The following is a 13,073-nucleotide window of genomic DNA, read 5'->3' on the forward strand; positions in this document are numbered from 1 at the left end:
GATCATGGATAGAACTGACGACCGTAGCCCTCCACTCCTGTGGGACAACCGGGCGCGGTGAGTCGGTGGAGGTGTCGCAGAGCAGCGGCTGAGCAGAGTCTGAAAGCTGGATATCCTCAAGCTGGAGACCTGAGATGGCAGTCCGGAGAGCTTGAGTTTTGGCGTCGTGCTGCTGGGCCTGCACTAGTTGCGCATAGTCGAGGCCGGGAGCTAGCGTGCTGATGGCCGGGCAGGAGAGCGCATCCGCATCTACATTGTCCTTGCCCACTCGATGCCAGATGTCTGTAATGAATTCGGACACGTAGGATAGGTGGCGCTGTTGCTTGGCCGATCACGGTTCCTTGGCCATAGCCAGTGCTTGGGTGAGGGGCTTGCGATTGGTAAAAACAGTGAAAGTTCTGCCTTCCGAGAAGTATCGGAAGTGGCGGATGGCCAGGTACAGCGCCAGGAGATCCCGGTCGCTAGCACTGTATTTAAGCTCTGGTGGCTGCAACTGCTTACTGAAAAAGGCCCGCAGGCACCACTGCCCGTCCAGCCATTGTTCCAGTACTCCCCTGACCTCCATTGTGGAAGCGTCAACTGAGATTGGATTGCCGTGTGTGCTTCTGAGCGCGGGTGCACCAACAAAGTTGCCTCTGAGAGGGCCTGTTTCGTTGCAGTGAGGTCCTCGTCTGCCTCCTCCTACCAGGCCAGGGTCTTTCGTCGCGATCAGCAGGCACTTGAGGGAGGAGGGTTTGGGAAAACGCTGGACAGCTGCCACTTTCTCTGGTGCTGCAGCTGCCCCAGACGCTGAGATGGTGTGCCAATCGAACTGCAATGTCTGTTTTCCAAACTGGTATTTGGCCTTGTTGACCGTGAGGCCGAATTCTGCCAGCCGGGTGAACAGGGTACGGAGATGGGCCTTGTGCTCTTTGCGGCTGCAGCTGGCTACCAGGATATCATCTAGTTAGATAAAGACAAAGTTCAAATCCCTACCTACTGCATCCATGAGGCGCAAGAACATCTGGGCCGCATTTTTCAACCCTAAAGGCATCAGGAGGAATTCAAACAAGCAGAAAAGGGTGATTATGGCGGTCTTTCTAATGTCATCGGGATAGACTGGGATCTGGTGGTATCCACATACCAGACTGACTTTTGAAAAGAACTGTGTGGCATGGAGGTTGGCTGCGAAGTCCTGGATATGGGGGACCGGGTACCTGTCTGGAGTTGTGGCATCATTTAGCTGTCGATAGTCTCCGCAGGACCTCCAACTCCCTGATGACTTTGGGACCATGTGCAGTGGCACCACTCAAGCACTGTCTGACCGTCAAACGATGTCCAATTCCTGGAGCCTGGAGAATTCCTCCTTTGCCTGTTTTAGCTTCTCCGGTGGCAGCCGTCTAGCTCTGGAATGCAGCAGGGGGCCTTTTGTGGTGATGTGATGGAAAACTCCATGGCAGGGGGAGGCGACGTCGAAGTGTGGCTCTGGATGGCAGGGAACTCACTGAGGATCTTGGTGAACTCGCCTGTGGCAGTGGCTACCGTGGCAATTTTGGGTCTGTCATCGTCCGCTGTGCCCAGGCGCACTGAGCAAAGGGTGCGGGCGTTGATCAGCCTCCTGCCCCTCACGTCCACCAGCAGACCATGAGCCCTTAGGAAGTCAGCCCTTAACAGTGCGGTGCCCACTGAGGCCAGGACAAACCTCCAAGTGAACTTTTCATCTCCAATCTGTAACTGTGGCCTACGGGTGCCATAGGTCTTGATTGAAGAACCATTGGCAGCCCGCAGGGTTGGACCGGGAGTCCGGGTTTGAGTTTCCAACGCTGTAGGGGGGAGGGCGCTCAGGTCGGCCAGTGTCAACCAGGAACCAGCGGTCCATGGACTTGTCACTGATGTAAAGGAGGCTGTTCATGTGGCCAAACGTGGCAGCCATCAACGGCGGTTGACCTGACCGTTCCCCTGGAAGTCGCAGGGCTGACGGCACTTGTAGGCTTTCACTCCTCAGCGCTGGTGATAAAAGCACCATGTTGACTGGGTTTCCTCCGGCTTGTGCTTGGGGATATCCTGCACACAGCGGGACCCCAGCTTGGAGACTTGGCTGAGGGTTGCCTCGTTCTCCTGTTTTGCGTGCCAGAGGTAATCTGCCCGGGCTGCAGCCTTGCGGGGGTTGGAAAAGTCCTCTTCGGACAGATGGAGCTGGATATCTTTAGGCATCTGTTCAAGGAATATCTGGCGGAAGAGGAAACACGGTTCGTGATCCTCCGCCAGGGCCAGCATTTCGTCCATGAGGGCTGAGGGGCTGCGATCCCCCAACCAATCCAGGTGTAAGAGCCTGGAAGCACGCTGCTGGGAAGTAAGGCCAAATATCCCCAGGAGTAGATTTTTGAGGGCGGTATACTTGCCATTTTCCATTTGCGTCAAAACATATACAGTATTTATCCTTAACATATGAAAAATAAAAATGACACAAAAGTAATACAGTTTTTATATATTTTCTCCCCCTCCCTTCCCAAAAAAAGTAGAAAAAAAGCCTGCCTAATAAACATCTATCTTTTAATTAATTAATTGCAGTTAACATAACAATCTTAAACCATAACTAACTCTCATTAGGGCAGTTTGGATGGGGGCGTGGTGGACTCTGCAGGTAAAAAGTTGATAATAAGAAAAAAAGTGTTGTTTTATATTATACTTATCTTTCAATTAGTCAAAAAACTGATCCCAAAAAGCAATCCCTTATTTTTTTTTCCACAATTATATCAAACATCAAAATAACAATTATTAATCTTAAAAGGAATTAAAGGATTTTGATTTAATATCATTTTAGCCATCTGATAATTCTTCATTCCTCTTTCTACATGTACTCCATTTTAAGTATATACTTCAAAATTGGTGTATCTGATTTTCCTTTTAATAACCCCTCATGCCAATTATATAAAATGTGTTCAGAATTACTTTCTCCTATTTTACTCATTTCAATTTGCACCCATGCAATCTTTTCATCGGCCTGATAACAAGACGACAAAAACTAAGTTGAGCTGTTTTATAATAATTTTTAAAGTTAGGCAATCAAAGTCTGCTTTTTTGTTTCTGAAAATTTTATTTAAGAATTTTACAAAATAAACATATATAATATAATCTATCAAAAAAAACCCTACTACCCCCCTCCCACCTAACCCACCCTCAACAACTCACCCCCCTTCAGAGCTTTAAAAAAACAATTATATCAGGTTTTAAATGGTTGCAGTTTGGTGTGCCATCCTTCTACATCTTTTTTAAAAAAACATTTATGTAACATCCAAGCCCATTCCCTCCAAATACAAACTCCACGTTTTAACAAAAAAAGAATGATTATTCTGCAGATTATGTTATCTTTTCCAAGTAAATACATGATTGTATTTCATTATGCCACTTTTGTATACTCAGTTCAACATCAATTTCTAGCTACTGTCAGTCCTAAACGTATAAATAAAATCTGAGATTTATCCAGTCGCAAACCTGTCGTTAATGTATTCATATAACCCAATTAACATACCCACGGGTCAAGCTGTAGATCTATCTTAAATAAATCTTGCAAAAACTTAATTTTTTCCACAAAAGGTCTGACTTTTGTACATTCCGATACTGAATGTAAGGAAGTACCTGTCTGTTCTCCACATCAAAAATACAAATCTGAAGAACTAAATGCATATTTTTTCAACTTTTCAGGAGTTAAATACAACTGATGTAAAAAATTATAATTAACCAAACTATATCGTACATTGATTAACTTTGTAACACTGTCAACACACATGTTAGACCACTCCTCCAAAGATATAGGGATAGATCCTTTTCCCATTTATCTATTGTTTTATATATATCAACCTTCGTCATCTTTTCCTGTAGTAACATATACATTTCCGAAACAAATCCCTTCTTCCCCTTATCAACAATTAATTTCTCAAATTTCGTTTGACCAGGTAATACTAACTCTCGTCCAAAATGTTCTAACAATAAATCTCGTACTTGATAGCAAGCAAATAAAGTGTTTGGTAATATACCGAACTTCTCTCTAAATCTATTAAAAGAAAGAAATATACCTGCTTCAAAACAATCCTCCACTAATATCACACCTTTTGATTCCCAGTCTTTCAAATAAGGATTATTCAAAGAAAGTGGAATTATCTGGTTCTGATATAGTGGTGTCTTAGCTGAAATTTTATCTTTCGCTCCTATAATTTGGTTTTGCTTATACCATACACCCATCAAATGTTTCAGAACTGGCAGTTTATACTGCTGTAGAAGAGATGGATTCCATTTATATACAAAATGATGTATTTTTCTCTCAAAAATCTGATCCAACTCCACCTTCGCCCATACTAGAGGTTGATTAATATCAAACAACCTATTAAACTTTAATTGAGCCGCTTCAAAATAATTCTGTAAGTGTGGTAACTGAAGACCACCTAAATCATACCTAAGTTAACTTCTGCCTTGAAACTCTTGACAATTTACCTTTCCATAGAAACAAACAAACTGCTTTATTTAATCCTTAAAAAAAATTTCAGTTTAGCACTTGGAATAGATTGAAATAAATGCTAAATACGAGGATATATATTCATTTTTATACAATTTACTTGTCCAATCAAAGTTAATGGCAACTCTTTCCATCTATTTAAATCAAGTTTAATCTTATTTAATTTAATTTAAACTGTATAAATTTTGATATTCTTTATCTGCTATTACTCCTAAATACTTAATTTTACTGGACCATTTAAACTTCATAAGCTGTTTACAATCTGAATAATCTTCATCCAATATTGGTAATATCTCACTTTTACCCCAGTTGACTTTATACCCCGAAATCAGCAAATTTTGTAACGGTACTAAAGAACTTTTAGGATAAGGTAGATATATCAACAAATCATCTGCAAACAGATTAACTTTATACTCTTGTTCACCAATTGTAGTTCCCTTAACATCAGTTTCTTGCCTTATTGCTTGAGCCAAAGGTTCCATAACTAATTCAAATAAGGCTGGTGACAGCAGACAGCTGTCTAGTTGATCTGAACAAATTAAATACCAGCGAAACCTGCCCATTCATCACCACCCGAGCAGAAAGATTAGTATATCATGCCTTAACCCAACTAATAGTTTCATTTCATTCATAAAAATGTTCATATCTTTTATCACCTTATTTTTAACCATAATTCCTCCTGATCTATCCAACTTGGAATCAAAGGTAAAATTAAAGTCTCCTCCCATAATTATTTTCCCTTTTGCATTAGCTAACTGCATAAAAACATCTTGTATAAATTTTCATCATCTGCATTCGGTGCATATATATTTATCAAGGTCCAATATTCAGAATATATTTTGCAATTTATCATCACATACCTCCCCACTTTATCAGTCATTACATCCAGTATTTCGAATTATAAACTTTTATTTATTAATATCGCTACTCCTCTAGATTTAGAATTAAATGAAGTAGAGAATACCCTTCCTACCCAATCTCTCTTTAGTTTCATATGTTCTATTTCTGTATGAGTTTCTTGTATAAAAGCCACATCTACTTTAATTTTTTTCATATAATATAAAATTTTCCATTTTAAATCAACGGTGATTGTCTTTCTTGAGCTTGTTTCGCTGCCAGCTCCAATATCTTCTCTCTTATTTCACATCAAAGGAATCTGACAAGTATTGAATGGGTCCTTTGGTCAGGCTGAGGTTTAGGTCTCAGCGCCCTATGGGCTCGTTCCATCACCAAATCACCTTGAAGTGCAGCCTGACCCGAAGATTCTGGTATCCACCGTTGCAGAAATTTTTTCAAGTCTTCACCCTCGTCCCCTTCTTTAAGTCCAATAATCTTGATATTATTGCGTCTACTAAAATTTTCCAAAATGTCCAGTTTTTGCATTAACTGATCTTGCTTTGCAGCTGCTTCTGCTTTCTTCTTTTAATCTTTAAAATTTTGAATCTCAAATTCATTCCCTTTAATTTTTCCAACCACTATTTTAAATCTAGTGTCCACCTGTTGCATTAATAGTTCCATCTTATCACCATTCTTCCTCACTTCTTCGGTTAACACTTCCATAGATTGTCAAAAAAAAATCTAACATTTGCTTTAATTCACCAGAGGATAAAGAAGCTTCTGCATCTTTTTCTACTTTTTTCTTGATTGCAGGTCATTCCTTTGTTTTTCCAGGTCTTCTTCTTGCTCAATGGAGCTGTTAGTGTCTGGAATCTTTTTTTAAAAATTTCCTCCCTTTTTTGTGCTCTGCACATGCGCGACTTCACCAGATGTTGGTGGCCATCGTCGGGGGAAACCTTGTGCAGCAGTGTTCAAGGTCTCCCCGGGTTCTGGCCTCTCTATTTTGTATGTTACCTTATGGACAGCTCCAGGATCCTTTCTTAAGGTAGGCCTCTCTTCCTTTTCTTGTATAATAGTAAGTTCTTTATCCTTCTCTGGTGGCATTGTTAATGTCTTCGATATGTCTTCAGACAACTCTTCCATATATTTCCTGTAAATTTTATAACCTTTTTTGTCACTTTTTCTCAACTTTTTTTGAGGAGAGCAGGGATTATAAGTCTAACCCCACATCATCACGTGGCATGCCCCCATGGATTTGAAATCTTGATCTTCAGACATTCTTTCTCTCAAGACAGTGCAAAACCTTGTTAGTGCACCGAAAATAGTGAATTTTTCACTGAAGTTGTCTTTGTTCAGAAGTGGCTCCCGAAATGGGGGAAGTGGTCAGCCTTTTCAAAGATCTTGTCAGAAATCTTAATTATTGGAAGGTAGTGTTATACAGTAGGGATAGAGAATCGTTGTATCCTTCTGTGAACAAGTTAACAATTTAGAGATCGTCTTCCAAACAGACTCAAGTGTTTTTCAGGTAGTGCAGTTGGCTTGACTATGTTTCCAGAATGAAGATGATGCCTGCTTAAATTACTTCATGTTTGTCCTACAAATTAATTCCACTCCAGTCAGGAAGCCACACCACAAACACAGGGTTGATGATACGTTTATATTTCAGTCAAATTGCACTATTATTCATCACCATTATTGGAATGAATCACCTTATGCTGCTAATGTGCAGCTAAGTTCAGCTCCAACTCAATCTACAAATTTGCTGATGACACTAACATTTCTGGCTGAACAACTGGAAAAAATGGAGATCGAGAACCTGGTTGAGTGCTGCCAGAACACCAATCTTGCTCTCAATGTCACCAAGGAGTGTATTGTTGATTTTAGGAAGATACAGAGGGACCCCACTCTCGTCTGCATTAATGAGAAGGAGGTAGAGAGTCAGAACCTTCAACGTTTTAGGAATCCATATTTCAGACCATTCCTGGAGACAGCACAAAAGGCATCTGTGAAGGTAGCACACCAGTGCCTCAACTTTCTATGAAGTCTGAGGAGATTTAGCACATTGTCAGATCCTATCAAACTTCTATAGATGGACGATGGAAAGTATACAGGCTGGCTGCATCTCAGCCTGCCTGGGAATGTAGAGGTCACATAAGGTACAAGCAAAGCTAGGTCCATCCCAGACACTGACCTCCAAACTATTGCAGACGTCTATATTAGACACTGCCTGAAGAAGGCAGCCAACATCATAAAAGATTCTGGTAACAATTCTCACAGCTGCTTTCGGTAGAAGGTACAGAAGCAAGAAAACCAGCACTGAGGTTCAAGAAGTTTTTTCCAACAGCTATCAGACTCTTGAACCTCCCCTTGGTCATACATTAATGCACTGCTTGCACCATTGCAATCACTTTTTGGCTCTCATTACTATGAATATTTATCTCATATATTTACTGCATCTTAATTTAATTCAATGGTTACTGTTACAGTTTTCTTTACAAGGACCTGTTCGGCTGCAGCACATTAGAATTTTGGGCTTATGTACATTGCATAATGTTTATGACAATAAACATTATCAAAATATAAAGTTCAACAGTCATGACCTTCCTTTAGCAGTCCCTCAAAATCAAGGACAACTTACTTCTATCGAGGTTTGTGAGTTCTGAGACTAAAAATAAGACCAAATAATCATCTACATATGGCCAAATTCTTATGAAGGACCTCCATGGTCCTAATGCACGGTCTTGAGTTTCTCATTATCATCCCAATTCAAAATAAGAGTTTATTGTCTTAATATACAGTACATCTCCAATTATCCAAAATAGGATTCTCCAAAATCATCATTTATCCGAAATTTTTTCAGAGCCAATCTGATCTCACAGTTTGAAAAAAAAAATCACTCTACATGAAATTAGGTAACTCCCTCCCTTCTCTCTTTCCATTTCTTCTTCATTTTCTCCTATTGACTTTTCTCTTCAAATCTCCCTCTCAAACTAGCAGTCAGAAGAATCCTTTGTCCTAGCATCATCAAGGAGAGTGGCCTCCTAGAAAGGAGTGGGACCTCAGGCTCAGTGGCATTCCCTCCCCCCCCTTTCATCCTTGGCCTACTATCACACATGCACACTGGACTCCTCTGTGTGCATGTGTGGTAGGCCTAGGGGAGGATTCAGAGTTGGGATTTGGGTGTTGGGAGCTCCGGTGACCAGAGAAACAGGAGCCTGCTCCATCAGTCCGAGAAGCCTCCCTGGAGATCAGCAGCAGCAGAGGGGTCATGTTGGAGGTTGGCAGTGGCAGTTGGAAGGTCTCAGTGATCGGCCAGCATTTTTTTTGGTGATAATGAAACATCATTTTAATGCTTAAAAAGCCTTCTCTTTTTGTTTGTTGTTGTTTAAACATTGATATGAGTAATTTGCTGTAGCAACTGGGCTGTTTTTTAAAAATGACCAATTATCCGAAAAGATCATTTATCCGACTTACCATTTTTGGATAATCGGAGCTGTACTGTATCTGATATTGTGAGAAGGGTTATTTTGTAACCAGTCCAGCAAGTCTAATATGCAATCAGCCATACAGTGGAAGAGCATAAGCGTCACAGTGAAAAATTAATTAATACACATCAAGAGCAGCATGATATCACTGTTGAGAGGTTCATTCAAAATCCTGATAGCTGCAAGGATCGGTTTAAGTCTGTTGTGCTATTTAGCCTCTTGAACCTTCTCCCCAACAGAAGGAGAACAGTCCAGGGTTGAACAGATTTTTCAGTACATTTGCTCCCCTTTCTATGCAGCAGGAGGCTTAGAGTTGATAGATGGGAGGGGAGTTTGAATGATGTTCTGAATTGGATTAGTCACCTTCTACAGCTTCTTCCAATCTTGGGTGAAACAGCTCCCCTTCTACTTTGTGTTGCATCCAGCTAGGATGTTTTCAACTGCAGAAGCTGTTAAGGGACATGTTTAAATTCCTAAGGCTTTGACCATCAATTATTGGTCCAGACTGGTTCAATGGAAATGCTTACTCTCAAGGGCTTGAAACTATTTATCATTTCCATAACAACACTATTGACATTGTCAGAGAGAGTGGGCTCCATCTCCTTTCCAGATGTCTGTGATTAGTTCCTTTGTCTTACTGCAATTGGGATATAGGTCAAAGAACACTGAAGCATAATACAGGTCCTTTGGCCCTCAATGTGGTGTTGACCTATATATTCCTTACAAAAAAAACTTAATCCTCCCTACCCTGTAACCCTCCATTTTCCTTCCATCCATGTGCCTGGCTAAGTCTATGAAATGTCCCTAACATTTCAGCCTCCATCACCATCCCCTGATGTCTTTCCTAAACTTTCTTCCCTTCACTTTGTACATTTGTCCTCTGGTGTTGGCTATTCCTGCCTTACAGAAAAGATGCTGGCTGTCCACTCTACATATGGCTCTCATAATCTTGTAGACCTCTATTAAGTCTCCTCTCATCTTTCTACACTCCAAAGAGAAAAGTCCTAGCTCTGTTAGCCTTGCCTCATAAAACATTTTCCAATCCAGGCAACATCCTGGTAAATCTCCTCTGCACCCTCTCCATAGTTTCCACATCCTTCCTATAATGAGACGACCAGAACTGAACACAATACTCTAAGTGTGACCTCACCAAAGATTTGTGTAGCCATCTTGGCACCAGAATCTCATTATTTAATATTTAGCATACAACTGTGGTAGCATTAGTGAAAATAAAGATGGAGTTGGAACAGTATTCGGCTACGTAGTTGTGAGCATAGTGTACATTAGGGGACCGAGTACACATCCTTATGGAATAATGGTATTGAGTGTGATCATGAAGGAGATGTTGCTACCCATCTTCATTGATTGTAGGCTGTTACACTAAAAGCAAAGGATGGAGTTGCAGAGGAGGTTGCTGAAGCCAAGATCTCAGTTTGGGGATTATCTTCCTGCAGATTATGGTATTGAAGACAGAGCTGTAGTCAATGACGGCAGTTTGTCATAGGTGCTTAGGATTGCATTGAGCAGTCATGGTCTAGGGATTCCCTGGAATCAGTGAGAATACTGCATTTTAAAGAAACTTTGAGCACATCCTTTAATTTTTTTTTTCTGTGCACCTGAATAACTCCTTCAATGGGAAGGTTTGGAACACAGTGTCTGTTTGAGAATCTGGTGCTGGGCATAAAAACAAATTTGGCCAGTACAACACCATGATCAGAGTAACTGAAGCCTTAAAGCAGGGGATGTTGGCTTGGGAGGTGACATCAATTGGTATATCATTCCAACGAATTTGTAAAATTTTGTGGAGATAACATTGGTGGTGTTTTTCCAGATGTCTGTTGTAGACTGCAGGCCTCAAATGGTGTAAAAGCATCAACAGCTGTCCAGTAGACCACATATTTTGTGTGATATTTGGTCTTGATCTCCAAATAACCTTTCCTTCAATCCACTGAAGGCCTTAAAAGTAGTGAATATCATTGATTTTCACTGAGGCTACTGAAATCAAGCAAATTCAGGCCTTCAAAAGATTAATTATTTTTCGTAATGCTTGTTGGTTCGCTAATATGAGATCCCATTTGTGCATGTGTAGCCAATTCATGTTTGACTTGCAGCATGGGCGTTATTTTGAGTGCCAACAAAAGATAAAAAAAAAGTCAGTAAACATATGGAGGCCGAGCGCAAACCCCAGGGAGGCTCTCCCTCGAAGGAGGTGAACAAAAAGCGATCCAGAGCAGCCGATGGGAGGTTCCCAGGCCCTGAGGTGAGGAAGGAGCGTAGCAAAAAGGCCCCAAGCTCATGGAGGTCCTACAGTGCAATCGAAGTGCCGAAGAACCAGTGGGCCTGCCGGGGATCAGTCAACCTGCTGAGAAGCGGCAATGTCGACCTACCTCCGTTGAGGGTTGAGTCAAGGCAAGCCAATCTAACTCTGTTTGGGGTCGGATCAGTCGACAGTGGCCAACCCTTGTGGAGGGTGGGACCTAAGTTTGGCTGCACTGACCTAGCTTCGCTGAAGTTGGAGTCTGTCGGGTCTGGCAGTGATACAGAAATACCACCGCAGGAGGCAAGCTCAATGAGGGTATGTCTCCTCAGTTCTAGCGGCAGTGAAGAGGCGGTGCCTTCACTTAGTAAGACAAGGCCTGGCTGCTTTATGATCCACTCATCGGATGAAGAAGACTACCAGTTGCACAAAGAGCCTGAGAAAAGGCAATGTAAGGTTCTCCGATCCATGGGCACCTACTCGATCGGGGTCCATGGCAAAAGCCTGCCAGAGTGCAGAGCCCACGACCAATAAGGAGATCTTGCTAAGACTGGTCAAGTTGGAAGGCAAGATATCAGTAATCATGAATAAACCATAAGCACCTTTTGAGCGGGGGAGGAATCTTATTTCCAATATGAATAGGACGAGGGAGAACCCGAGGGGCCAAATGAGGAAATCGAGTCCCCTAATCCCCGATACACAACACCCACTGGTCAAGATGAGAGAAAAATTCCATTAATCGCAGCAAAATTTGCAGTACCGAGGGGCATTGGGCAAACCCTCAATGAAGAAGTTGCAGGGTCAATATCATATCTAGTATCTAAGGTTTACGAAGAGACGGTGCTAGAGGATTTGATTAAAAAAAACCCCTGCTCAGCCAATTGCCCTCTGCTGGATATACCAAAAGTAAACTCAGCAATATGAGACAATTTGAACATCCCCACAAGAGCCAAGGACATGAAGCTGCAAAGATTACAGGGTTCTCTGGTTAAAAGTATCACTGTGTTTGCCCAAACACTGTCATCAGATTTAACAGAGACACAACAAGATCCGCTGGGGTTGCTCTCCCATGTCAATTACGAACTGAATGCCTTCTGGAAGGAGCTGATAAAGCCTAGTCTAAATGTTTGGTATGCTCATTTATGTAAACCCGCTAATCCTGTCACTAAATTTTTCTTTGGTGATGATCTGAGTAAGCAGGTGAAGGACCTGAATGAGCAGCAGGAGGCAGCGGCTGGAGTGGTCAGAAGCTAGAGAAGTGCAGGCAAGAGCAACTGCTAGGTTTCATCCCTATCACAGGGACGTGGGGGACTTTAAGGGAGGATATCCCTCCAGATGGCACCACCACACAGGCATTTCTTTATGGCAAAGCCCTCTGTGGAAACAGTGGCAGCAGAATTCTCCTGCCCAAAGCTCTTCTCAGAGGTCGAGCCACGCCAGCCAAGCGCGCCAAGAAAATGAGCACCACCTATAGATAGTTGAGTGCATTTTCTAATTATAATAATAAGATTGTAGGTGGTCGATTAATGATGTTCTTTAGCAATGGTGTAATCTTACTACTGATGTTAATGTACAGCATAGTTTATGGGATTCAAATTGAGTGACCCACAGAAATTCCCTCTGGATAGGAGAAAGGGTTTATACAATTATATACGCAGCCCCCAGCTCATGGAAGCAACACATAAAGAGGTTATGGCTTTAGAACGTAAAAATGTAATAGAATGCTGATGCCGAGAAGAGAATGAGTTTGTCTCAAACATATTCACAAGACCAAAGAGAAACGGGGAAAATGAGAGTGCTCTTAGATTTATCTGACCTAAATGAGTATGTTTTATAACAACATTTTTAAATGGACATGAATCACTCCATTATGCTATTATTACGTATTTTATGGCATCCGTCAATTGATAGGATGCTTATTATTCAGTATCTATACACTCGCTCTCGAGAAAGTATCTGAAGTTTATTTGGAAGGGTGAATTGTGGCAATATTAGGTACTAC

At 41.8% G+C, this 13,073-nt stretch overlaps 1 protein-coding gene and 1 long non-coding RNA gene across 2 annotated transcripts in view; one reads left to right on the top strand and one right to left on the bottom strand.

Moving 5' to 3' along the window:
* Nucleotides 1-13,073, bottom strand: part of LOC138749851 (tyrosine-protein phosphatase non-receptor type 3-like) — a 204,083-nt gene that overhangs the window by 24,337 nt on the left and 166,673 nt on the right. The window lies entirely within an intron of this gene.
* The window catches only part of LOC138749859 (uncharacterized), a 28,115-nt gene that overhangs the window by 2,170 nt on the left and 12,872 nt on the right, over nt 1-13,073 (top strand). The gene's annotated exons all lie outside the window — the stretch shown is intronic.

This window comes from Narcine bancroftii, chromosome 1 (genome assembly GCF_036971445.1).
Source record: "Narcine bancroftii isolate sNarBan1 chromosome 1, sNarBan1.hap1, whole genome shotgun sequence".
NCBI classification, from domain to species: Eukaryota; Metazoa; Chordata; class Chondrichthyes; order Torpediniformes; family Narcinidae; genus Narcine; species Narcine bancroftii.